The sequence below is a fragment of the Pelobates fuscus genome, chromosome 3, assembly GCF_036172605.1.
Source record: "Pelobates fuscus isolate aPelFus1 chromosome 3, aPelFus1.pri, whole genome shotgun sequence".
NCBI classification, from domain to species: domain Eukaryota; kingdom Metazoa; phylum Chordata; class Amphibia; order Anura; family Pelobatidae; genus Pelobates; species Pelobates fuscus.
In genome coordinates, this window is record NC_086319.1 from 393,330,366 (window position 1) to 393,356,150 (window position 25,785).

Below are 25,785 nucleotides of genomic sequence, written 5' to 3' on the forward strand. Positions count from 1 at the left end.
ATGTATCTCATGGATAGAGAAAGGTCCAATCTGCCACCATTTGGAAAACATAAAACAAGGCATGAGCCAGTATGTTGTGGTGCTGTGGTTTAGTTGGTTAAAGCGCCTGTCTAGTAAACAGGAGATCCTTAGTTCGAATCTCAGCAGTGCCTATTTTAGCTCTAGAATTGGAAAACTATCTTATGTGCCTCATCATTATTGCATCGAATCTACACCTCTTGCGTTATGGCACATAAATTACACAAGAACAACCATTATATATTAAATATATGTTGACTGAAAATTCATCAACCTAAAATTTGTATTTGCTTCTCTGGCAGTTTAAAAAGGAGGTACTATATGTGTCTATCTTATTTACTTCACAGGGTCATTCTCAGTTTATTTGATCCCCTAGAATGTTTGATTAAACCTTCTTTTTTTTTCTTGTGAAAGCAAGGCCTTTTTCCCATCAACTTTCTCAGAGGGTTTTCCAAAGAAGACTTCTTCCAGGAGACATATAGAACAGAGACGTGCTTTGGAAGAATAATCTGTGCCCCCGGATTACAACTATAAGGCTCTACGTGAAGCAAGTGAGAAAGCCATCCCGTTGGCAACCATCTTTGTAATATCCAGCAAAGATTTCAAGAATTATTCAGCTGCTAATCTGATTTTTGCCATTAAGGAACAGTTCTCTTTTAAAACCTTTCTAAATATTTCCAAGCACATTCTCAATCTATTATTTGAAAGTCCTGAATACTCTCTCTCAATATGCAGGGACCTGTGATGGCAGCTGTGGACAAGACGGAGGCATGGGGAAGAAAGGCAATGGCCATCCATAAAAGTAACCCAAAACCCAGACCCAAACACAGAACGCAGAGTTTGGTGAATTAGCTGCACAACTCAAGGCGGAGAAGGTGGTTTCCTATAGTACAATGTGTCCTGCAGAGGCAGCATTTAGCATTCTTTGTATACCCATGCTAGACATGGATAGTGGTCAGAAAAGAAAGTTCACTTTGGTAAAATTATCATGACTGAGGGAATTGAGTGAGGAAAGGAGAATAGAGTGGAGTATGAAAGGAGGGGGATCTTTTAGAGCTATAGTTATCCTCTATCAATTAATCAATCAGTCAAGTTCCAATCTTGTGCCACTGGGACAAAGTTAATCTTCAAAACTGATACTGCCACGGCCAGTGTGAAAATGTAGTTTATTACCTTCATAGCTGCGGGCAATATTTGAATGTTTGTTGACAACTGAGATGTATTTGCTATAAAGATGGATTGATGTCAATTATCCTCCAATGATGTATCTCTTGGATAGAGAAAGGTCCAATCTGCCACCATTTGGAAAACGTAAAACAAGGCATGAGCCAGTATGTTGTGCTGCTGTGGCTTAGTTGGTTAATGCGCCTGTCTAGTAAACAGGAGGTCCTGAGTTTGAATCTCAGCAGTGCCTATTTTAGCTCTAGAATTGGAAAACTGTCTTAATTGCCTCATCATTATTGCATCGAATCTACATCTCTTGCGTTATGGCACATAAATCACACAAGAACAACCACTATATATTAAATATATGTTGACTGAAAATTCATTAATATCCAGCAAACATTCCAAGAATTATTCAGCTGCTAATCTGATTTGGGCCATTAAGTAACAGTTCTCTTTTAAAACCTTTCTAAATATTTCCAAGCACATTCTCAATCTATTATTTGAAAGTCCTGAATACTCTCTCTCAATATGCAGAGACCTGTGATGGCAGCTGTGGACAAGACGGAGGCATGGGGAAGAAAGGCAATGGCCATCCATAAAAGTAACCCAAAACCCAGACCCAAACACAGAACGCAGAGTTTGGTGAATTAGCTGCACAACTCAAGGCGGAGAAGGTGGTTTCCTATAGTACAATGTGTCCTGCAGAGGCAGCATTTAGCATTCTTTGTATACCCATGCTAGACATGGATAGTGGTCAGAAAAGAAAGTTCACTTTGGTAAAATTATCATGACTGAGGGAATTGAGTGAGGAAAGGAGAATAGAGTGGAGTATGAAAGGAGGGGGATCTTTTAGAGCTATAGTTATCCTCTATCAATTAATCAATCAGTCAAGTTCCAATCTTGTGCCACTGGGACAAAGTTAATCTTCAAAACTGATACTGCCACGGCCAGTGTGGAAATGTAGTTTATTACCTTCATAGCTGCGGGCAATATTTGAATGTTTGTTGACAACTGAGATGTATTTGCTATAAAGATGGATTGATGTCAATTAATCCTCCAATGATGTATCTCTTGGATAGAGAAAGGTCCAATCTGCCACCATTTGGAAAACGTAAAACAAGGCATGAGCCAGTATGTTGTGGTGCTGTGGCTTAGTTGGTTAAAGCGCCTGTCTAGTAAACAAGAGATCCTGAGTTCGAATCTCAGCAGTGCCTATTTTAGCAGTGCCTATTTTAGCTCTAGAATTGGAAAACTATCTTATGTGCCTCATCATTATTGCATCGAATCTACATCTCTTGCGTTATGGCACATAAATCACACAAGAACAACCATTATATATTAAATATATGTTGACTGAAAATTCATCAACCTAAAATTTGTATTTGCTTCTCTGGCAGTTTAAAAAGGAGATACTATATGTGTCTATCTTATTTACTTCACAGGGTCATTCTTAGTTTATTTGATCCCCTAGAATGTTTGATTAAACCTTTTTTTTTCTTGTGAAAGCAAGGCCTTTTTCCCATCAACTTTCTCAAAGGGTTTTCCAAAGAAGACTTCTTCCAGGAGACATATAGCACAGAGACGTGCTTTGGAAGCATAATCTGTGCCCCCGGATTACAACTATAAGGCTCTACGTGAAGCAAGTGAGAAAGCCATCCCGTTGGCTACCCATCTTTTTAATATCCAGCAAACATTCCAAGAATTATTCAGCTGCTAATCTGATTTGGGCCATTAAGTAACAGTTCTCTTTTAAAACCTTTCTAAATATTTCCAAGCACATTCTCAATCTATTATTTGAAAGCCCAGAATACTCTCTCTCAATATGCAGGGACCTGTGATGGCAGCTGTGGACAAGACGGAGGCATGGGGAAGAAAGGCAATGGCCATCCATAAAAGTAACCCAAAACCCAGACCCAAACACAGAACGCAGAGTTTGGTGAATTAGCTGCACAACTCAAGGCGGAGAAGGTGGTTTCCTATAGTACAATGTGTCCTGCAGAGGCAGCATTTAGCATTCTTTGTATACCCATGCTAGACATGGATAGTGGTCAGAAAAGAAAGTTCACTTTGTTAAAATTATCATGACTGAGGGAATTGAGTGAGGAAAGGAGAATAGAGTGGAGTATGAAAGGAGGGGGATCTTCTAGAGCTATAGTTTTTCTCTATCAATTAATCAATCAGTCAAGTTCCAATCTTGTGCCACTGGGACAAAGTTAATCTTCAAAAGTGATACTGCCACGGCCAGTGTGGAAATGTAGTTTATTACCTTCATAGCTGTGGGCAATATTTGAATGTTTGTTGACAACTGAGATGTATTTGCTATAAAGATGGATTGATGTCAATTAATCCTCCAATGATGTACCTCTTGGATAGAGAAAGGTCCAATCTGCCACCATTTGGAAAACGTAAAACAAGGCATGAGCCAGTATGTTGTGGTGCTGTGGCTTAGTTGGTTAAAGCGCCTGTCTAGTAAACAGGAGGTCCTGAGTTTGAATCTCAGCAGTGCCTATTTTAGCTCTAGAATTGGAAAACTATCCTAAGTGCCTCATCATTATTGCATCGAATCTACATCTCTTGCGTTATGGCACATAAATCACACAAGAACAACCACTATATATTAAATATGTTGACCGAAAATTCATCAACCTAAAATTTGTATTTGCTTTTCTGGCAGTTTAAAAAGGATATACTATATGTGTCTATCTTATTTACATCACAGGGTCATTCTCAGTTTATTTGATCCCCTAGAATGTTTGATTAAACCTTCTTTTTTTTTCTTGTGAAAGCAAGGCCTTTTTCCCATCAACTTTCTCAAAGGGTTTTCCAAAGAAGACTTCTTCCAGGAGACATATAGCACAGAGACGTGCTTTGGAAGAATAATCTGTGCCCCCGGATTACAACTATAAGGCTCTACGTGAAGCAAGTGAGAAAGCCATCCCGTTGGCAACCATCTTTGTAATGTCCAGCAAAGATTTCAAGAATTATTCAGCTGCTAATCTGATTTTTGCCATTAAGGAACAGTTCTCTTTTAAAACCTTTCTAAATATATCCAAGCACATTCTCAATCTATTATTTGAAAGTCCTGAATACTCTCTCTCAATATGCTGGGACCTGTGATGGCAGCTGTGGACAAGACGGAGGCACGGGGAAGAAAGGCAATGGCCATCCATAAAAGTAACCAAAACCCAGACCCAAACACAGAACGCAGAGTTTGGTGAATTAGCTGCACAACTCTAGGCGGAGAAGGTGGTTTCCTATAGTACAATGTGTCCTGCAGAGGCAGCATTTAGCATTCTTTGTATACCCATGCTAGACATGGGTAGTGGTCAGAAAAGAAAGTTCACTTTGGTAAAATTATCATGACTGAGGGAATTGAGTGAGGAAAGGAGAATAGAGTGGAGTATGAAAGGAGGGGGATCTTTTAGAGCTATAGTTATCCTCTATCAATTAATCAATCAGTCAAGTTCCAATCTTGTGCCACTGGGACAAAGTTAATCTTCAAAACTGATACTGCCACGGCCAGTGTGGAAATGTAGTTTATTACCTTCATAGCTGCGGGCAATATTTGAATGTTTGTTGACAACTGAGATGTATTTGCTATAAAGATGGATTGATGTCAATTAATCCTCCAATGATGTATCTCATGGATAGAGAAAGGTCCAATCTGCCACCATTTGGAAAACGTAAAACAAGGCATGAGCCAGTATGTTGTGGTGCTGTGGCTTAGTTGGTTAAAGCGCCTGTCTAGTAAACAGGAGATCCTTAGTTCGAATCTCAGCAGTGCCTATTTTAGCTCTAGAATTGGAAAACTATCTTATGTGCCTCATCATTATTGCATCGAATCTACATCTCTTGCGTTATGGCACATAAATTACACAAGAACAACCATTATATATTAAATATATGTTGACTGAAAATTCATCAACCTAAAATTTGTATTTGCTTCTCTGGCAGTTTAAAAAGGAGGTACTATATGTGTCTATCTTATTTACTTCACAGGGTCATTCTCAGTTTATTTGATCCCCTAGAATGTTTGATTAAACCTTCTTTTTTTTTCTTGTGAAAGCAAGGCCTTTTCCCCATCAACTTTCTCAGAGGGTTTTCCAAAGAAGACTTCTTCCAGGAGACATATAGCACAGAGACGTGCTTTGGAAGAATAATCTGTGCCCCCGGATTACAACTATAAGGCTCTACGTGAAGCAAGTGAGAAAGCCACCCCGTTGGCAACCATCTTTGTAATATCCAGCAAAGATTTCAAGAATTATTCAGCTGCTAATCTGATTTTTGCCATTAAGGAACAGTTCTCTTTTAAAACCTTTCTAAATATTTCCAAGCACATTCTCAATCTATTATTTGAAAGTCCTGAATACTCTCTCTCAATATGCAGGGACCTGTGATGGCAGCTGTGGACAAGACGGAGGCATGGGGAAGAAAGGCAATGGCCATCCATAAAAGTAACCCAAAACCCAGACCCAAACACAGAACGCAGAGTTTGGTGAATTAGCTGCACAACTCAAGGCGGAGAAGGTGGTTTCCTATAGTACAATGTGTCCTGCAGAGGCAGCATTTAGCATTCTTTGTATACCCATGCTAGACATGGATAGTGGTCAGAAAAGAAAGTTCACTTTGGTAAAATTATCATGACTGAGGGAATTGAGTGAGGAAAGGAGAATAGAGTGGAGTATGAAAGGAGGGGGATCTTTTAGAGCTATAGTTATTCTCTATCAATTAATCAATCAGTCAAGTTCCAATCTTGTGCCACTGGGACAAAGTTAATCTTCAAAACTGATACTGCCACGGCTTGTGTGGAAATGTAGTTTATTACCTTCATAGCTGCGGGCAATATTTGAATGTTTGTTGACAACTGAGATGTATTTGCTATAAAGATGGGTTGATGTCAATTAATCCTCCAATGATGTATCTCTTGGATAGAGAAAGGTCCAATCTGCCACCATTTGGAAAACGTAAAACAAGGCATGAGCCAGTATGTTGTGGTGCTGTGGCTTAGTTGGTTAAAGCGCCTGTCTAGTAAACAGGAGATCCTGAGTTCGAATCTCAGCAGTGCCTATTTTAGCTCTAGAATTGGAAAACTATCTTATGTGCCTCATCATTATTGCATCGAATCTACATCTCTTGCGTTATGGCACATAAATCACACAAAAACAACCACTAAATATTAAATATATGTTGACCGAAAATTCATCAACCTAAAATTTGTATTTGCTTCTCTGGCAGTTTAAAAAGGAGATACTATATGTGTCTATCTTATTTACTTCACAGGGTCATTCTCAGTTTATTTGATCCCCTAGAATGTTTGATTAAACCTTCTTTTTTTTTCTTGTGAAAGCAAGGCCTTTTTCCCATCAACTTTCTCAAAGGGTTTTCCAAAGAAGACTTCTTCCAGGAGACATATAGCACAGAGACGTGCTTTGGAAGAATAATCTGTGCCCCCGGATTACAACTATAAGGCTCTACGTGAAGCAAGTGAGAAAGCCATCCCGTTGGCAACCATCTTTGTAATATCCAGCAAAGATTTCAAGAATTATTCAGCTGCTAATCTGATTTTTGCCATTAAGGAACAGTTCTCTTTTAAAACCTTTCTAAATATTTCCAAGCACATTCTCAATCTATTATTTGAAAGTCCTGAATACTCTCTCTCAATATGCTGGGACCTGTGATGGCAGCTGTGGACAAGACGGAGGTACGGGCAAGAAAGGCAATGGCCATCCATAAAAGTAACCAAAACCCTGACCCAAACACAGAACGCAGAGTTTGGTGAATTAGCTGCACAACTCAAGGCGGAGAAGGTGGTTTCCTATAGTACAATGTGTCCTGCAGAGGCAGCATTTAGCATTCTTTGTATACATATGCTAGACATGGATAGTGGTCAGAAAAGAATGTTCACTTTGGTAAAATTATCATGAATGAGGGAATTGAGTGAGGAAAGGAGAATAGAGTGGAGTATGAAAGGAGGGGGATCTTTTAGAGCTATAGTTATCCTCTATCAATTAATCAATCAGTCAAGTTCCAATCTTGTGCCACTGGGACAAAGTTAATCTTCAAAACTGATACTGCCACGGCCAGTGTGGAAATGTAGTTTATTACCTTCATAGCTGCGGGCAATATTTGAATGTTTGTTGACAACTGAGATGTATTTGCTATAAAGATGGATTGATGTCAATTAATCCTCCAATGATGTACCTCTTGGATAGAGAAAGGTCCAATCTGCCACCATTTGGAAAACGTAAAACAAGGCATGAGCCAGTATGTTGTGATGCTGTGGCTTAGTTGGTTAAAGCGCCTGTCTAGTAAACAGGAGATCCTGAGTTCGAATCTCAGCAGTGCCTATTTTAGCTCTAGAATTGGAAAACTATCTTAAGTGCCTCATCATTATTGCATCGAATCTACATCTCTTGCGTTATGGCACATAAATCACACAAGAACAACCACTATATATTAAATATATGTTGACCTAAAATTTGTATTTGCTTCTCTGGCAGTTTAAAAAGGATATACTATATGTGTCTATCTTATTTACATCACAGGGTCATTCTCAGTTTATTTGATCCCCTAGAATGTTTGATTAAACCTTCTTTTTTTTCTTGTGAAAGCAAGGCCTTTTTCCCATCAACTTTCTCAAAGGGTTTTCCAAAGAAGACTTCTTCCAGGAGACATATAGCACAGAGACGTGCTTTGGAAGAATAATCTGTGCCCCCGGATTACAACTATAAGGCTCTACGTGAAGCAAGTGAGAAAGCCATCCCGTTGGCAACCATCTTTGTAATATCCAGCAAAGATTTCAAGAATTATTCAGCTGCTAATCTGATTTTTGCCATTAAGGAACAGTTCTCTTTTAAAACCTTTCTAAATATTTCCAAGCACATTCTCAATCTATTATTTGAAATTCCTGAATACTCTCTCTCAATATGCAGGGACCTGTGATGGCAGCTGTGGACAAGACGGAGGCATGGGGAAGAAAGGCAATGGCCATCCATAAAAGTAACCCAAAACCCAGACCCAAACACAGAACGCAGAGTTTGGTGAATTAGCTGCACAACTCAAGGCGGAGAAGGTGGTTTCCTATAGTACAATGTGTCCTGCAGAGGCAGCATTTAGCATTCTTTGTATAGCCATGCTAGACATGGATAGTGGTCAGAAAAGAAAGTTCACTTTGGTAAAATTATCATGACTGAGGGAATTGAGTGAGGAAAGGAGAATAGAGTGGAGTATGAAAGGAGGGGGATCTTTTAGAGCTATAGTTATTCTCTATCAATTAATCAATCAATCAAGTTCCAATCTTGTGCCACTGGGACAAAGTTAATCTTCAAAACTGATACTGCCACGGCCAGTGTGGAAATGTAGTTTATTACCTTCATAGCTGCGGGCAATATTTGAATGTTTGTTGACAACTGAGATGTATTTGCTATAAAGATGGATTGATGTCAATTAATCCTCCAATGATGTACCTCTTGGATAGAGAAAGGTCCAATCTGCCACCATTTGGAAAACGTAAAACAAGGCATGAGCCAGTATGTTGTGGTGCTGTGGCTTAGTTGGTTAAAGCGCCTGTCTAGTAAACAGGAGATCCTGAGTTCGAATCTCAGCAGTGCCTATTTTAGCTCTAGAATTGGAAAACTATCTTATGTGCCTCATCATTATTGCATCGAATCTACATCTCTTGCGTTATGGCACATAAATCACACAAGAACAACCACTATATATTAAATATATGTTGACCGAAAATTCATCAACCTAAAATTTGTATTTGCTTCTCTGGCAGTTTAAAAAGGATATACTATATGTGTCTATCTTATTTACATCACAGGGTCATTCTCAGTTTATTTGATCCCCTAGAATGTTTGATTAAACCTTCTTTTTTTTCTTGTGAAAGCAAGGCCTTTTTCCCATCAACTTTCTCAAAGGGTTTTCCAAAGAAGACTTCTTCCAGGAGACATATAGCACAGAGACGTGCTTTGGAAGAATAATCTGTGCCCCCGGATTACAACTATAAGGCTCTACGTGAAGCAAGTGAGAAAGCCATCCCGTTGGCAACCATCTTTGTAATATCCAGCAAAGATTTCAAGAATTATTCAGCTGCTAATCTGATTTTTGCCATTAAGGAACAGTTCTCTTTTAAAACCTTTCTAAATATTTCCAAGCACATTCTCAATCTATTATTTGAAATTCCTGAATACTCTCTCTCAATATGCAGGGACCTGTGATGGCAGCTGTGGACAAGACGGAGGCATGGGGAAGAAAGGCAATGGCCATCCATAAAAGTAACCCAAAACCCAGACCCAAACACAGAACGCAGAGTTTGGTGAATTAGCTGCACAACTCAAGGCGGAGAAGGTGGTTTCCTATAGTACAATGTGTCCTGCAGAGGCAGCATTTAGCATTCTTTGTATAGCCATGCTAGACATGGATAGTGGTCAGAAAAGAAAGTTCACTTTGGTAAAATTATCATGACTGAGGGAATTGAGTGAGGAAAGGAGAATAGAGTGGAGTATGAAAGGAGGGGGATCTTTTAGAGCTATAGTTATTCTCTATCAATTAATCAATCAATCAAGTTCCAATCTTGTGCCACTGGGACAAAGTTAATCTTCAAAACTGATACTGCCACGGCCAGTGTGGAAATGTAGTTTATTACCTTCATAGCTGCGGGCAATATTTGAATGTTTGTTGACAACTGAGATGTATTTGCTATAAAGATGGATTGATGTCAATTAATCCTCCAATGATGTACCTCTTGGATAGAGAAAGGTCCAATCTGCCACCATTTGGAAAACGTAAAACAAGGCATGAGCCAGTATGTTGTGGTGCTGTGGCTTAGTTGGTTAAAGCGCCTGTCTAGTAAACAGGAGATCCTGAGTTCGAATCTCAGCAGTGCCTATTTTAGCTCTAGAATTGGAAAACTATCTTAAGTGACTCATCATTATTGCATCGAATCTACATCTCTTGCGTTATGGCACATAAATCACACAAGAACAACCACTATATATTAAATATATGTTGACTGAAAATTCATCAACCTAAAATTTGTATTTGCTTCTCTGGCAGTTTAAAAAGGAGATACTATATGTGTCTATCTTATTTACTTCACAGGGTCATTCTCAGTTTATTTGATCCCCTAGAATGTTTGATTAAACCTTCTTTTTTTTTCTTGTGAAAGCAAGGCCTTTTTCCCATCAACTTTCTCAAAGGGTTTTCCAAAGAAGACTTCTTCCAGGAGACATATAGCACAGAGACGTGCTTTGGAAGAATAATCTGTGCCCCCGGATTACAACTATAAGGCTCTACGTGAAGCAAGTGAGAAAGCCATCCCGTTGGCAACCATCTTTGTAATATCCAGCAAAGATTTCAAGAATTATTCAGCTGCTAATCTGATTTTTGCCATTAAGGAACAGTTCTCTTTTAAAACCTTTCTAAATATTTCCAAGCACATTCTCAATCTATTATTTGAAAGTCCTGAATACTCTCTCTCAATATGCTGGGACCTGTGATGGCAGCTGTGGACAAGACGGAGGCACGGGCAAGAAAGGCAATGGCCATCCATAAAAGTAACCAAAACCCAGACCCAAACACAGAACACAGAGTTTGGTGAATTAGCTGCACAACTCAAGGCGGAGAAGGTGGTTTCCTATAGTACAATGTGTCCTGCAGAGGCAGCATTTAGCATTCTTTGTATACATATGCTAGACATGGATAGTGGTCAGAAAAGAATGTTCACTTTGGTAAAATTATCATGACTGAGGGAATTGAGTGAGGAAAGGAGAATAGAGTGGAGTATGAAAGGAGGGGGATCTTTTAGAGCTATAGTTATCCTCTATCAATTAATCAATCAGTCAAGTTCCAATCTTGTGCCACTGGGACAAAGTTAATCTTCAAAACTGATACTGCCACGGCCAGTGTGGAAATGTAGTTTATTACCTTCATAGCTGCGGGCAATATTTGAATGTTTGTTGACAACTGAGATGTATTTGCTATAAAGATGGATTGATGTCAATTAATCCTCCAATGATGTATCTCATGGATAGAGAAAGGTCCAATCTGCCACCATTTGGAAAACGTAAAACAAGGCATGAGCCAGTATGTTGTGGTGCTGTGGCTTAGTTGGTTAAAGCGCCTGTCTAGTAAACAGGAGATCCTGAGTTCGAATCTCAGCAGTGCCTATTTTAGCTCTAGAATTGGAAAACTATCTTATGTGCCTCATCATTATTGCATCGAATCTACATCTCTTGCGTTATGGCACATAAATCACACAAGAACAATCACTATATATTAAATATATGTTGACTGAAAATTCATCAACCTAAAATTTGTATTTGCTTCTCTGGCAGTTTAAAAAGGAGATATTATATGTGTCTATCTTATTTACTTCACAGGGTCATTCTCAGTTTATTTGATCCCCTAGAATGTTTGATTAAACCTTTTTTTTTCTTGTGAAAGCAAGGCCTTTTTCCCATCAACTTTCTCAAAGGGTTTTCCAAAGAAGACTTCTTCCAGGAGACATATAGCACAGAGACGTGCTTTGGAAGCATAATCTGTGCCCCCGGATTACAACTATAAGTCTCTACGTGAAGCAAGTGAGAAAGCCATCCCGTTGGCTACCCATCTTTTTAATATCCAGCAAACATTCCAAGAATTATTCAGCTGCTAATCTGATTTGGGCCATTAAGTAACAGTTCTCTTTTAAAACCTTTCTAAATATTTCCAAGCACATTCTCAATCTATTATTTGAAAGTCCTGAATACTCTCTCTCAATATGCAGGGACCTGTGATGGCAGCTGTGGACAAGACGGAGGCATGGGGAAGAAAGGCAATGGCCATCCATAAAAGTAACCCAAAACCCAGACCCAAACACAGAACGCAGAGTTTGGTGAATTAGCTGCACAACTCAAGGCGGAGAAGGTGGTTTCCTATAGTACAATGTGTCCTGCAGAGGCAGCATTTAGCATTCTTTGTATACCCATGCTAGACATGGATAGTGGTCAGAAAAGAAAGTTCACTTTGGTAAAATTATCATGACTGAGGGAATTGAGTGAGGAAAGGAGAATAGAGTGGAGTATGAAAGGAGGGGGATCTTTTAGAGCTATAGTTATCCTCTATCAATTAATCAATCAGTCAAGTTCCAATCTTGTGCCACTGGGACAAATTTAATCTTCAAAACTGATACTGCCACGGCCAGTGTGGAAATGTAGTTTATTACCTTCATAGCTGTGGGCAATATTTGAATGTTTGTTGACAACTGAGATGTATTTGCTATAAAGATGGATTGATGTCAATTAATCCTCCAATGATGTATCTCTTGGATAGAGAAAGGACCAATCTGCCACCATTTGGAAAACGTAAAACAAGGCATGAGCCAGTATGTTGTGGTGCTGTGGCTTAGTTGGTTAAAGCGCCTGTCTAGTAAACAGGAGATCCTGAGTTCGAATCTCAGCAGTGCCTATTTTAGCTCTAGAATTGGAAAACTATCTTATGCGCCTCATTATTATTGCATCGAATCTACATCTCTTGCGTTATGGCACATAAATCACACAAGAACAACCACTATATATTAAATATATGTTGACTGAAAATTCATCAACCTAAAATTTGTATTTGCTTCTCTGGCAGTTTAAAAAGTAGATACTATATGTGTCTATATTATTTACTTCACAGGGTCTTTCTCAGTTTATTTGATCCCCTAGAATGTTTGATTAAACCTTCTTTTTTTTTCTTGTGAAAGCAAGGCCTTTTTCCCATCAACTTTCTCAAAGGGTTTTCCAAAGAAGACTTCTTCCAGGAGACATATAGCACAGAGACGTGCTTTGGAAGAATAATCTGTGCCCCCGGATTACAACTATAAGGCTCTACGTGAAGCAAGTGAGAAAGCCATCCCGTTGGCAACCATCTTTGTAATATCCAGCAAAGATTTCAAGAATTATTCAGCTGCTAATCTGATTTTTGCCATTAAGGAACAGTTCTCTTTTAAAACCTTTCTAAATATTTCCAAGCACATTCTCAATCTATTATTTGAAAGTCCTGAATACTCTCTCTCAATATGCTGGGACCTGTGATGGCAGCTGTGGACAAGACGGAGGCACGGGGAAGAAAGGCAATGGCCATCCATAAAAGTAACCAAAACCCAGACCCAAACACAGAACGCAGAGTTTGGTGAATTAGCTGCACAACTCAAGGCGGAGAAGGTGGTTTCCTATAGTACAATGTGTAATGCAGAGGCAGCATTTAGCATTCTTTGTATACCCATGCTAGACATGGATAGTGGTCAGAAAAGAATGTTCACTTTGGTAAAATTATCATGACTGAGGGAATTGAGTGAGGAAAGGAGAATAGAGTGGAGTATGAAAGGAGGGGGATCTTTTAGAGCTATAGTTATCCTCTATCAATTAATCAATCAGTCAAGTTCCAATCTTGTGCCACTGTGACAAAGTTAATCTTCAAAACTGATACTGCCACGGCCAGTGTGGAAATGTAGTTTATTACCTTTATAGCTGCGGGCAATATTTGAATGTTTGTTGACAACTGAGATGTATTTGCTATAAAGATGGATTGATGTCAATTAATCCTCCAATGATGTATCTCTTGGATAGAGAAAGGTCCAATCTGCCACCATTTGGAAAACGTAAAACAAGGCATGAGCCAGTATGTTGTGGTGCTGTGGCTTAGTTGGTTAAAGCGCCTGTCTAGTAAACAGGAGATCTTGAGTTCGAATCTCAGCAGTGCCTATTTTAGCTCTAGAATTGGAAAACTATCTTATGTGCCTCATCATTATTGCACCGAATCTACATCTCTTGCGTTATGGCACATAAATCACACAAGAACAACCACTATATATTAAATATATGTTGACTGAAAATTCATCAACCTAAAATTTGTATTTGCTTCTCTGGCAGTTTAAAAAGTAGATACTATATGTGTCTATCTTATTTACTTCACAGGGTCATTCTCAGTTTATTTGATCCCCTAGAATGTTTGATTAAACCTTCTTTTTTTTTCTTGTGAAAGCAAGGCCTTTTTCCCATCAACTTTCTCAAAGGGTTTTCCAAAGAAGACTTCTTCCAGGAGACATATAGCACAGAGACGTGCTTTGGAAGCATAATCTGTGCCCCCGGATTACAACTATAAGTCTCTACGTGAAGCAAGTGAGAAAGCCATCCCGTTGGCTACCCATCTTTTTAATATCCAGCAAACATTCCAAGAATTATTCAGCTGCTAATCTGATTTGGGCCATTAAGTAACAGTTCTCTTTTAAAACCTTTCTAAATATTTCCAAGCACATTCTCAATCTATTATTTGAAAGTCCAGAATACTCTCTCTCAATATGCAGGGACCTGTGATGGCAGCTGTGGACAAGACGGAGGCATGGGGAAGAAAGGCAATGGCCATCCATAAAAGTAACCCAAAACCCAGACCCAAACACAGAACGCAGAGTTTGGTGAATTAGCTGCACAACTCAAGGCGGAGAAGGTGGTTTCCTATAGTACAATGTGTCCTGCAGAGGCAGCATTTAGCATTCTTTGTATACCCATGCTAGACATGGATAGTGGTCAGAAAAGAAAGTTCACTTTGTTAAAATTATCATGACTGAGGGAATTGAGTGAGGAAAGGAGAATAGAGTGGAGTATGAAAGGAGGGGGATCTTCTAGAGCTATAGTTTTTCTCTATCAATTAATCAATCAGTCAAGTTCCAATCTTGTGCCACTGGGACAAAGTTAATCTTCAAAAGTGATACTGCCACGGCCAGTGTGGAAATGTAGTTTATTACCTTCATAGCTGTGGGCAATATTTGAATGTTTGTTGACAACTGAGATGTATTTGCTATAAAGATGGATTGATGTCAATTAATCCTCCAATGATGTACCTCTTGGATAGAGAAAGGTCCAATCTGCCACCATTTGGAAAACGTAAAACAAGGCATGAGCCAGTATGTTGTGGTGCTGTGGCTTAGTTGGTTAAAGCGCCTGTCTAGTAAACAGGAGGTCCTGAGTTTGAATCTCAGCAGTGCCTATTTTAGCTCTAGAATTGGAAAACTATCCTAAGTGCCTCATCATTATTGCATCGAATCTACATCTCTTGCGTTATGGCACATAAATCACACAAAAACAACCACTATATATTAAATATATGTTGACCGAAAATTCATCAACCTAAAATTTGTATTTGCTTCTCTGGCAGTTTAAAAAGGATATACTATATGTGTCTATCTTATTTACATCACAGGGTCATTCTCAGTTTATTTGATCCCCTAGAATGTTTGATTAAACCTTCTTTTTTTTTCTTGTGAAAGCAAGGCCTTTTTCCCATCAACTTTCTCAAAGGGTTTTCCAAAGAAGACTTCTTCCAGGAGACATATAGCACAGAGACGTGCTTTGGAAGAATAATCTGTGCCCCCGGATTACAACTATAAGGCTCTACGTGAAGCAAGTGAGAAAGCCATCCCGTTGGCAACCATCTTTGTAATGTCCAGCAAAGATTTCAAGAATTATTCAGCTGCTAATCTGATTTTTGCCATTAAGGAACAGTTCTCTTTTAAAACCTTTCTAAATATATCCAAGCACATTCTCAATCTATTATTTGAAAGTCCTGAATACTCTCTCTCAATATGCTGGGACCTGTGATGGCAGCTGTGGACAAGACGGAGGCACGGGGAAGAAAGGCAATGGCCATCCATAAAAGTAACCAAAACCCAGACCCAAACACAGAACGCAGAGTTTGGTGAATTAGCTGCACAACTCAAGGCGGAGAAGGTGGTTTCCTATAGTACAATGTGTCCTGCAGAGGCAGCATTTAGCATTCTTTGTATACCCATGCTAGACATGGGTAGTGGTCAGAAAAGAAAGTTCACTTTGGTAAAATTATCATGACTGAGGGAATTGAGTGAGGAAAGGAGAATAGAGTGGAGTATGAAAGGAGGGGGATCTTTTAGAGCTATAGTTATCCTCTATCAATTAATCAATCAGTCAAGTTCCAATCTTGTGCCACTGGGACAAAGTTAATCTTCAAAACTGATACTGCCACGGCCAGTGTGGAAATGTAGTTTATTACCTTCATAGCTGCGGGCAATATTTGAATGTTTGTTGACAACTGAGATGTATTTGCTATAAAGATGGATTGATGTCAATTAATCCTCCAATGATGTATCTCATGGATAGAGAAAGGTCCAATCTGCCACCATTTGGAAAACGTAAAACAAGGCATGAGCCAGTATGTTGTGGTGCTGTGGCTTAGTTGGTTAAAGCGCCTGTCTAGTAAACAGGAGATCCTTAGTTCGAATCTCAGCAGTGCCTATTTTAGCTCTAGAATTGGAAAACTATCTTATGTGCCTCATCATTATTGCATCGAATCTACATCTCTTGCGTTATGGCACATAAATTACACAAGAACAACCATTATATATTAAATATATGTTGACTGAAAATTCATCAACCTAAAATTTGTATTTGCTTCTCTGGCAGTTTAAAAAGGAGGTACTATATGTGTCTATCTTATTTACTTCACAGGGTCATTCTCAGTTTATTTGATCCCCTAGAATGTTTGATTAAACCTTCTTTTTTTTTCTTGTGAAAGCAAGGCCTTTTTCCCATCAACTTTCTCAGAGGGTTTTCCAAAGAAGACTTCTTCCAGGAGACATATAGCACAGAGACGTGCTTTGGAAGAATAATCTGTGCCCCCGGATTACAACTATAAGGCTCTACGTGAAGCAAGTGAGAAAGCCATCCCGTTGGCAACCATCTTTGTAATATCCAGCAAAGATTTCAAGAATTATTCAGCTGCTAATCTGATTTTTGCCATTAAGGAACAGTTCTCTTTTAAAACCTTTCTAAATATTTCCAAGCACATTCTCAATCTATTATTTGAAAGTCCTGAATACTCTCTCTCAATATGCAGGGACCTGTGATGGCAGCTGTGGACAAGACGGAGGCATGGGGAAGAAAGGCAATGGCCATCCATAAAAGTAACCCAAAACCCAGACCCAAACACAGAACGCAGAGTTTGGTGAATTAGCTGCACAACTCAAGGCGGAGAAGGTGGTTTCCTATAGTACAATGTGTCCTGCAGAGGCAGCATTTAGCATTCTTTGTATACCCATGCTAGACATGGATAGTGGTCAGAAAAGAAAGTTCACTTTGGTAAAATTATCATGACTGAGGGAATTGAGTGAGGAAAGGAGAATAGAGTGGAGTATGAAAGGAGGGGGATCTTTTAGAGCTATAGTTATTCTCTATCAATTAATCAATCAGTCAAGTTCCAATCTTGTGCCACTGGGACAAAGTTAATCTTCAAAACTGATACTGCCACGGCTTGTGTGGAAATGTAGTTTATTACCTTCATAGCTGCGGGCAATATTTGAATGTTTGTTGACAACTGAGATGTATTTGCTATAAAGATGGGTTGATGTCAATTAATCCTCCAATGATGTATCTCTTGGATAGAGAAAGGTCCAATCTGCCACCATTTGGAAAACGTAAAACAAGGCATGAGCCAGTATGTTGTGGTGCTGTGGCTTAGTTGGTTAAAGCGCCTGTCTAGTAAACAGGAGATCCTGAGTTCGAATCTCAGCAGTGCCTATTTTAGCTCTAGAATTGGAAAACTATCTTATGTGCCTCATCATTATTGCATCGAATCTACATCTCTTGCGTTATGGCACATAAATCACACAAAAACAACCACTAAATATTAAATATATGTTGACCGAAAATTCATCAACCTAAAATTTGTATTTGCTTCTCTGGCAGTTTAAAAAGGAGATACTATATGTGTCTATCTTATTTACTTCACAGGGTCATTCTCAGTTTATTTGATCCCCTAGAATGTTTGATTAAACCTTCTTTTTTTTTCTTGTGAAAGCAAGGCCTTTTTCCCATCAACTTTCTCAAAGGGTTTTCCAAAGAAGACTTCTTCCAGGAGACATATAGCACAGAGACGTGCTTTGGAAGAATAATCTGTGCCCCCGGATTACAACTATAAGGCTCTACGTGAAGCAAGTGAGAAAGCCATCCCGTTGGCAACCATCTTTGTAATATCCAGCAAAGATTTCAAGAATTATTCAGCTGCTAATCTGATTTTTGCCATTAAGGAACAGTTCTCTTTTAAAACCTTTCTAAATATTTCCAAGCACATTCTCAATCTATTATTTGAAAGTCCTGAATACTCTCTCTCAATATGCTGGGACCTGTGATGGCAGCTGTGGACAAGACGGAGGTACGGGCAAGAAAGGCAATGGCCATCCATAAAAGTAACCAAAACCCTGACCCAAACACAGAACGCAGAGTTTGGTGAATTAGCTGCACAACTCAAGGCGGAGAAGGTGGTTTCCTATAGTACAATGTGTCCTGCAGAGGCAGCATTTAGCATTCTTTGTATACATATGCTAGACATGGATAGTGGTCAGAAAAGAATGTTCACTTTGGTAAAATTATCATGACTGAGGGAATTGAGTGAGGAAAGGAGAATAGAGTGGAGTATGAAAGGAGGGGGATCTTTTAGAGCTATAGTTATCCTCTATCAATTAATCAATCAGTCAAGTTCCAATCTTGTGCCACTGGGACAAAGTTAATCTTCAAAACTGATACTGCCACGGCCAGTGTGGAAATGTAGTTTATTACCTTCATAGCTGTGGGCAATATTTGAATGTTTGTTGACAACTGAGATGTATTTGCTATAAAGATGGATTGATGTCAATTAATCCTCCAATGATGTTCTCATGGATAGAGAAAGGTCCAATCTGCCACCATTTGGAAAACGTAAAACAAGGGATGAGCCAGTATGTTGTGGTGCTGTGGCTTAGTTGGTTAAAGCGCCTGTCTAGTAAACAGGAGATCCTGAGTTCGAATCTCAGCAGTGCCTATTTTAGCTCTAGAATTGGAAAACTATCTTATGTACCTCATCATTATTGCATCGAATCTACATCTCTTGCGTTATGGCACATAAATCACACAAGAACAACCACTATATATTAAATATATGTTGACTGAAAATTCATCAACCTAAAATTTGTATTTGCTTCTCTGCCAGTTTAAAAAGGAGATACTATATGTGTCTATCTTATTTACTTCACAGGGTCATTCTCAGTTTATTTGATCCCCTAGAATGTTTGATTAAACCTTTTTTTTTCTTGTGAAAGCAAGGCCTTTTTCCCATCAACTTTCTCAAAGGGTTTTCCAAAGAAGACTTCTTCCAGGAGACATATAGCACAGAGACGTGCTTTGAAAGCATAATCTGTGCCCCCGGATTACAACTATAAGTCTCTATGTGAAGCAAGTGAGAAAGCCATCCCGTTGGCTACCCATCTTTTTAATATCCAGCAAACATTCCAAGAATTATTCAGCTGCTAATCTGATTTGGGCCATTAAGTAACAGTTCTCTTTTAAAACCTTTCTAAATATTTCCAAGCACATTCTCAATCTATTATTTGAAAGTCCAGAATACTCTCTCTCTCAATATGCAGGGACCTGTGATGGCAGCTGTGGACAAGACGGAGGCATGGGGAAGAAAGGCAATGGCCATCCATAAAAGTAACCCAAAACACAGACCCAAACACAGAACACAGAGTTTGGTGAATTAGCTGCACAACTCAAGGCGGAGAAGGTGGTTTCCTATAGTACAATGTGTCCTGCAGAGGCAGCATTTAGCATTCTTTGTATACCCATGCTAGACATGGATAGTGGTCAGAAAAGAAAGTTCACTTTGGTAAAATTATCATGACTGAGGGAATTGAGTGAGGAAAGGAGAATAGAGTGGAGTATGAAAGGAGGGGAATCTTTTAGAGTTATAGTTATCCTCTATCAATTAATCAATCAGTCAAGTTCCAATCTTGTGCCACTGGGACAAAGTTAATCTTCAAAACTGATACTGCCACGGCCAGTGTGGAAATGTAGTTTATTACCTTCATAGCTGCGGGCAATATTTGAATGTTTGTTGACAACTGAGATGTATTTGCTATAAAGAGGGATTGATGTCAATTAATACTCCAATGATGTACCTCTTGGATAGAGAAAGGTCCAATCTGCCATCATTTGGAAAACGTAAAACAAGGCATGAGCCAGTATGTTGTGATGCTGTGGCTTAGTTGGTTAAAGCGCCTGTCTAGTAAACAGGAGATCCTGAGTTCGAATCTCAGCAGTGCCTATTTTAGCTCTAGAATTGGAAAACTATCTTATGTGCCTCATCATTATTGCATCGAATCTACATCTCTTGCGTTATGGCACATAAATCACACAAGAACAACCACTATATATTAAATATATGTTGACCGAAAATTCATCAACCTAAAATTTGTATTTGCTTCTCTGGCAGTTTAAAAAGGATATACTATATGTGTCTATCTTATTTACATCACAGGGTCATTCTCAGTTTATTTGATCCCCTAGAATGTTTGATTAAACCTTCTTTTTTTTCTTGTGAAAGCAAGGCCTTTTTCCCATCAACTTTCTCAAAGGGTTTTCCAAAGAAGACTTCTTCCAGGAGACATATAGCACAGAGACGTGCTTTGGAAGAATAATCTGTGCCCCCGGATTACAACTATAAGGCTCTACGTGAAGCAAGTGAGAAAGCCATCCCGTTGGCAACCATCTTTGTAATATCCAGCAAAGATTTCAAGAATTATTCAGCTGCTAATCTGATTTTTGCCATTAAGGAACAGTTCTCTTTTAAAACCTTTCTAAATATATCCAAGTACATTCTCAATCTATTATTTGAAAGTCCTGAATACTCTCTCTCAATATGCTGGGACCTGTGATGGCAGCTGTGGACAAGACGGAGGCACGGGGAAGAAAGGCAATGGCCATCCATAAAAGTAACCAAAACCCAGACCCAAACACAGAACGCAGAGTTTGGTGAATTAGCTGCACAACTCAAGGCGGAGAAGGTGGTTTCCTATAGTACAATGTGTCCTGCAGAGGCAGCATTTAGCATTCTTTGTATACCCATGCTAGACATGGGTAGTGGTCAGAAAAGAAAGTTCACTTTGGTAAAATTATCATGACTGAGGGAATTGAGTGAGGAAAGGAGAATAGAGTGGAGTATGAAAGGAGGGGGATCTTTTAGAGCTATAGTTATCCTCTATCAATTAATCAATCAGTCAAGTTCCAATCTTGTGCCACTGGGACAAAGTTAATCTTCAAAACTGATACTGCCACGGCCAGTGTGGAAATGTAGTTTATTACCTTCATAGCTGCGGGCAATATTTGAATGTTTGTTGACAACTGAGATGTATTTGCTATAAAGATGGATTGATGTCAATTAATCCTCCAATGATGTATCTCATGGATAGAGAAAGGTCCAATCTGCCACCATTTGGAAAACGTAAAACAAGGCATGAGCCAGTATGTTGTGGTGCTGTGGCTTAGTTGGTTAAAGCGCCTGTCTAGTAAACAGGAGATCCTGAGTTCGAATCTCAGCAGTGCCTATTTTAGCTCTAGAATTGGAAAACTATCTTATGTGCCTCATCATTATTGCATCGAATCTACATCTCTTGCGTTATGGCACATAAATTACACAAGAACAACCATTATATATTAAATATATGTTGACTGAAAATTCCTCAACCTAAAATTTGTATTTGCTTCTCTGGCAGTTTAAAAAGGAGGTACTATATGTGTCTATCTTATTTACTTCACAGGGTCATTCTCAGTTTATTTGATCCCCTAGAATGTTTGATTAAACCTTCTTTTTTTTTCTTGTGAAAGCAAGGCCTTTTTCCCATCAACTTTCTCAGAGGGTTTTCCAAAGAAGACTTCTTCCAGGAGACATATAGCACAGAGACGTGCTTTGGAAGAATAATCTGTGCCCCCGGATTACAACTATAAGGCTCTACGTGAAGCAAGTGAGAAAGCCATCCCGTTGGCAACCATCTTTGTAATATCCAGCAAAGATTTCAAGAATTATTCAGCTGCTAATCTGATTTTTGCCATTAAGGAACAGTTCTCTTTTAAAACCTTTCTAAATATTTCCAAGCACATTCTCAATCTATTATTTGAAAGTCCTGAATACTCTCTCTCAATATGCTGGGACCTGTGATGGCAGCTGTGGACAAGACGGAGACACGGGGAAGAAAGGCAATGGCCATCCATAAAAGTAACCAAAACCCAGACCCAAACACAGAACGCAGAGTTTGGTGAATTAGCTGCACAACTCAAGGCGGAGAAGGTGGTTTCCTATAGTACAATGTGTCCTGCAGAGGCAGCATTTAGCATTCTTTGTATACCCATGCTAGACATGGATAGTGGTCAGAAAAGAAAGTTCACTTTGGTAAAATTATCATGACTGAGGGAATTGAGTGAGGAAAGGAGAATAGAGTGGAGTATGAAAGGAGGGGGATCTTTTAGAGCTATAGTTATCCTCTATCAATTAATCAATCAGTCAAGTTCCAATCTTGTGCCACTGGGACAAAGTTAATCTTCAAAACTGATACTGCCACGGCCAGTGTGGAAATGTAGTTTATTACCTTCATAGCTGCGGGCAATATTTGAATGTTTGTTGACAACTGAGATGTATTTGCTATAAAGATGGATTGATGTCAATTAATCCTCCAATGATGTATCTCATGGATAGAGAAAGGTCCAATCTGCCACCATTTGGAAAACGTAAAACAAGGCATGAGCCAGTATGTTGTGGTGCTGTGGCTTAGTTGGTTAAAGCGCCTGTCTAGTAAACAAGAGATCCTTAGTTCGAATCTCAGCAGTGCCTATTTTAGCTCTAGAATTGGAAAACTATCTTATGTGCCTCATCATTATTGCATCGAATCTACATCTCTTGCGTTATGGCACATAAATCACACAAGAACAACCATTATATATTAAATATATGTTGACTGAAAATTCATCAACCTAAAATTTGTATTTGCTTCTCTGGCAGTTTAAAAAGGAGGTACTATATGTGTCTATCTTATTTACTTCACAGGGTCATTCTCAGTTTATTTGATCCCCTAGAATGTTTGATTAAACCTTCTTTTTTTTTCTTGTGAAAGCAAGGCCTTTTTCCCATCAACTTTCTCAGAGGGTTTTCCAAAGAAGACTTCTTCCAGGAGACATATAGCACAGAGACGTGCTTTGGAAGAATAACCTGTGCCCCCGGATTACAACTATAAGGCTCTACGTGAAGCAAGTGAGAAAGCCATCCCGTTGGCAACCATCTTTGTAATATCCAGCAAAGATTTCAAGAATTATTCAGCTGCTAATCTGATTTTTGCCATTAAGGAACAGTTCTCTTTTAAAACCTTTCTAAATATTTCCAAGCACATTCTCAATCTATTATTTGAAATTCCTGAATACTCTCTCTCAATATGCAGGGACCTTTGATGGCAGCTGTGGACAAGACGGAGGCATGGGGAAGAAAGGCAATGGCCATCCATAAAAGTAACCCAAAACCCAGACCCAAACACAGAACGCAGAGTTTGGTGAATTAGCTGCACAACTCAAGGCGGAGAAGGTGGTTACCTATAGTACAATGTGTCCTGCAGAGGCAGCATTTAGCATTCTTTGTATACCCATGCTAGACATGGATAGTGGTCAGAAAAGAATGTTCACTTTGGTAAAATTATCATGACTGAGGGAATTGAGTGAGGAAAGGAGAATAGAGTGGAGTATGAAAGGAGGGGGATCTTTTAGAGCTATAGTTATTCTCTATCAATTAATCAATCAGTCAAGTTCCAATCTTGTGCCACTGGGACAAAGTTAATCTTCAAAACTGATACTGCCACGGCCAGTGTGGAAATGTAGTTTATTACCTTCATAGCTGCGGGCAATATTTGAATGTTTGTTGACAACTGAGATGTATTTGCTATAAAGATGGATTGATGTCAATTAATCCTCCAATGATGTACCTCTTGGATAGAGAAAGGTCCAATCTGCCACCATTTGGAAAACGTAAAACATGGCATGAGCCAGTATGTTGTGATGCTGTGGCTTAGTTGGTTAAAGCGCCTGTCTAGTAAACAGGAGATCCTGAGTTCGAATCTCAGCAGTGCCTATTTTAGCTCTAGAATTGGAAAACTATCTTAAGTGCCTCATCATTATTGCATCGAATCTACATCTCTTGCGTTATGGCACATAAATCACACAAGAACAACCACTATATATTAAATATATGTTGACCTAAAATTTGTATTTGCTTCTCTGGCAGTTTAAAAAGGATATACTATATGTGTCTATCTTATTTACATCACAGGGTCATTCTCAGTTTATTTGATCCCCTAGAATGTTTGATTAAACCTTCTTTTTTTTCTTGTGAAAGCAAGGCCTTTTTCCCATCAACTTTCTCAAAGGGTTTTCCAAAGAAGACTTCTTCCAGGAGACATATAGCACAGAGACATGCTTTGGAAGAATAATCTGTGCCCCCGGATTACAACTATAAGGCTCTACGTGAAGCAAGTGAGAAAGCCATCCCGTTGGCAACCATCTTTGTAATATCCAGCAAAGATTTCAAGAATTATTCAGCTGCTAATCTGATTTTTGCCATTAAGGAACAGTTCTCTTTTAAAACCTTTCTAAATATTTCCAAGCACATTCTCAATCTATTATTTGAAATTCCTGAATACTCTCTCTCAATATGCAGGGACCTGTGATGGCAGCTGTGGACAAGACGGAGGCATGGGGAAGAAAGGCAATGGCCATCCATAAAAGTAACCCAAAACCCAGACCCAAACACAGAACGCAGAGTTTGGTGAATTAGCTGCACAACTCAAGGCGGAGAAGGTGGTTTCCTATAGTACAATGTGTCCTGCAGAGGCAGCATTTAGCATTCTTTGTATAGCCATGCTAGACATGGATAGTGGTCAGAAAAGAAAGTTCACTTTGGTAAAATTATCATGACTGAGGGAATTGAGTGAGGAAAGGAGAATAGAGTGGAGTATGAAAGGAGGGGGATCTTTTAGAGCTATAGTTATTCTCTATCAATTAATCAATCAATCAAGTTCCAATCTTGTGCCACTGGGACAAAGTTAATCTTCAAAACTGATACTGCCACGGCCAGTGTGGAAATGTAGTTTATTACCTTCATAGCTGCGGGCAATATTTGAATGTTTGTTGACAACTGAGATGTATTTGCTATAAAGATGGATTGATGTCAATTAATCCTCCAATGATGTACCTCTTGGATAGAGAAAGGTCCAATCTGCCACCATTTGGAAAACGTAAAACAAGGCATGAGCCAGTATGTTGTGGTGCTGTGGCTTAGTTGGTTAAAGCGCCTGTCTAGTAAACAGGAGATCCTGAGTTCGAATCTCAGCAGTGCCTATTTTAGCTCTAGAATTGGAAAACTATCTTATGTGCCTCATCATTATTGCATCGAATCTACATCTCTTGCGTTATGGCACATAAATTACACAAGAACAACCACTATATATTAAATATATGTTGACCGAAAATTCATCAACCTAAAATTTGTATTTGCTTCTCTGGCAGTTTAAAAAGGATATACTATATGTGTCTATCTTATTTACATCACAGGGTCATTCTCAGTTTATTTGATCCCCTAGAATGTTTGATTAAACCTTCTTTTTTTTCTTGTGAAAGCAAGGCCTTTTTCCCATCAACTTTCTCAAAGGGTTTTCCAAAGAAGACTTCTTCCAGGAGACATATAGCACAGAGACGTGCT

The 25,785-nt window shown here is 39.0% G+C and overlaps 18 non-coding genes across 18 annotated transcripts; all 18 read left to right on the forward strand.

Annotated features, from left to right (window-relative positions):
- Window positions 1-2,325: 2,325 nt before the first annotated feature.
- TRNAT-AGU (transfer RNA threonine (anticodon AGU)) lies at window positions 2,326-2,399 on the forward strand. The gene has a single exon. It is a non-coding gene; the product is annotated as a tRNA-Thr (tRNA).
- A 1,220-nt stretch (window positions 2,400-3,619) lies between these two features.
- On the forward strand, window positions 3,620-3,693 carry TRNAT-AGU (transfer RNA threonine (anticodon AGU)). Its single transcript has one exon. It is a non-coding gene; the product is annotated as a tRNA-Thr (tRNA).
- A 1,204-nt stretch (window positions 3,694-4,897) lies between these two features.
- TRNAT-AGU (transfer RNA threonine (anticodon AGU)) lies at window positions 4,898-4,971 on the forward strand. The gene has a single exon. It is a non-coding gene; the product is annotated as a tRNA-Thr (tRNA).
- Window positions 4,972-6,178: 1,207 nt separating this feature from the next.
- Window positions 6,179-6,252, forward strand: TRNAT-AGU (transfer RNA threonine (anticodon AGU)). The gene has a single exon. It is a non-coding gene; the product is annotated as a tRNA-Thr (tRNA).
- Window positions 6,253-7,458: 1,206 nt separating this feature from the next.
- Window positions 7,459-7,532, forward strand: TRNAT-AGU (transfer RNA threonine (anticodon AGU)). Its single transcript has one exon. It is a non-coding gene; the product is annotated as a tRNA-Thr (tRNA).
- A 1,191-nt stretch (window positions 7,533-8,723) lies between these two features.
- On the forward strand, window positions 8,724-8,797 carry TRNAT-AGU (transfer RNA threonine (anticodon AGU)). Its single transcript has one exon. It is a non-coding gene; the product is annotated as a tRNA-Thr (tRNA).
- A 1,206-nt stretch (window positions 8,798-10,003) lies between these two features.
- On the forward strand, window positions 10,004-10,077 carry TRNAT-AGU (transfer RNA threonine (anticodon AGU)). Its single transcript has one exon. It is a non-coding gene; the product is annotated as a tRNA-Thr (tRNA).
- Window positions 10,078-11,283: 1,206 nt separating this feature from the next.
- Window positions 11,284-11,357, forward strand: TRNAT-AGU (transfer RNA threonine (anticodon AGU)). Its single transcript has one exon. It is a non-coding gene; the product is annotated as a tRNA-Thr (tRNA).
- A 1,205-nt stretch (window positions 11,358-12,562) lies between these two features.
- On the forward strand, window positions 12,563-12,636 carry TRNAT-AGU (transfer RNA threonine (anticodon AGU)). Its single transcript has one exon. It is a non-coding gene; the product is annotated as a tRNA-Thr (tRNA).
- Window positions 12,637-13,842: 1,206 nt separating this feature from the next.
- Window positions 13,843-13,916, forward strand: TRNAT-AGU (transfer RNA threonine (anticodon AGU)). Its single transcript has one exon. It is a non-coding gene; the product is annotated as a tRNA-Thr (tRNA).
- A 1,208-nt stretch (window positions 13,917-15,124) lies between these two features.
- Window positions 15,125-15,198, forward strand: TRNAT-AGU (transfer RNA threonine (anticodon AGU)). The gene has a single exon. It is a non-coding gene; the product is annotated as a tRNA-Thr (tRNA).
- A 1,206-nt stretch (window positions 15,199-16,404) lies between these two features.
- Window positions 16,405-16,478, forward strand: TRNAT-AGU (transfer RNA threonine (anticodon AGU)). The gene has a single exon. It is a non-coding gene; the product is annotated as a tRNA-Thr (tRNA).
- Window positions 16,479-17,685: 1,207 nt separating this feature from the next.
- Window positions 17,686-17,759, forward strand: TRNAT-AGU (transfer RNA threonine (anticodon AGU)). Its single transcript has one exon. It is a non-coding gene; the product is annotated as a tRNA-Thr (tRNA).
- Window positions 17,760-18,964: 1,205 nt separating this feature from the next.
- On the forward strand, window positions 18,965-19,038 carry TRNAT-AGU (transfer RNA threonine (anticodon AGU)). Its single transcript has one exon. It is a non-coding gene; the product is annotated as a tRNA-Thr (tRNA).
- Window positions 19,039-20,245: 1,207 nt separating this feature from the next.
- Window positions 20,246-20,319, forward strand: TRNAT-AGU (transfer RNA threonine (anticodon AGU)). The gene has a single exon. It is a non-coding gene; the product is annotated as a tRNA-Thr (tRNA).
- Window positions 20,320-21,524: 1,205 nt separating this feature from the next.
- TRNAT-AGU (transfer RNA threonine (anticodon AGU)) lies at window positions 21,525-21,598 on the forward strand. Its single transcript has one exon. It is a non-coding gene; the product is annotated as a tRNA-Thr (tRNA).
- A 2,487-nt stretch (window positions 21,599-24,085) lies between these two features.
- On the forward strand, window positions 24,086-24,159 carry TRNAT-AGU (transfer RNA threonine (anticodon AGU)). Its single transcript has one exon. It is a non-coding gene; the product is annotated as a tRNA-Thr (tRNA).
- A 1,191-nt stretch (window positions 24,160-25,350) lies between these two features.
- On the forward strand, window positions 25,351-25,424 carry TRNAT-AGU (transfer RNA threonine (anticodon AGU)). Its single transcript has one exon. It is a non-coding gene; the product is annotated as a tRNA-Thr (tRNA).
- Window positions 25,425-25,785: the final 361 nt, after the last annotated feature.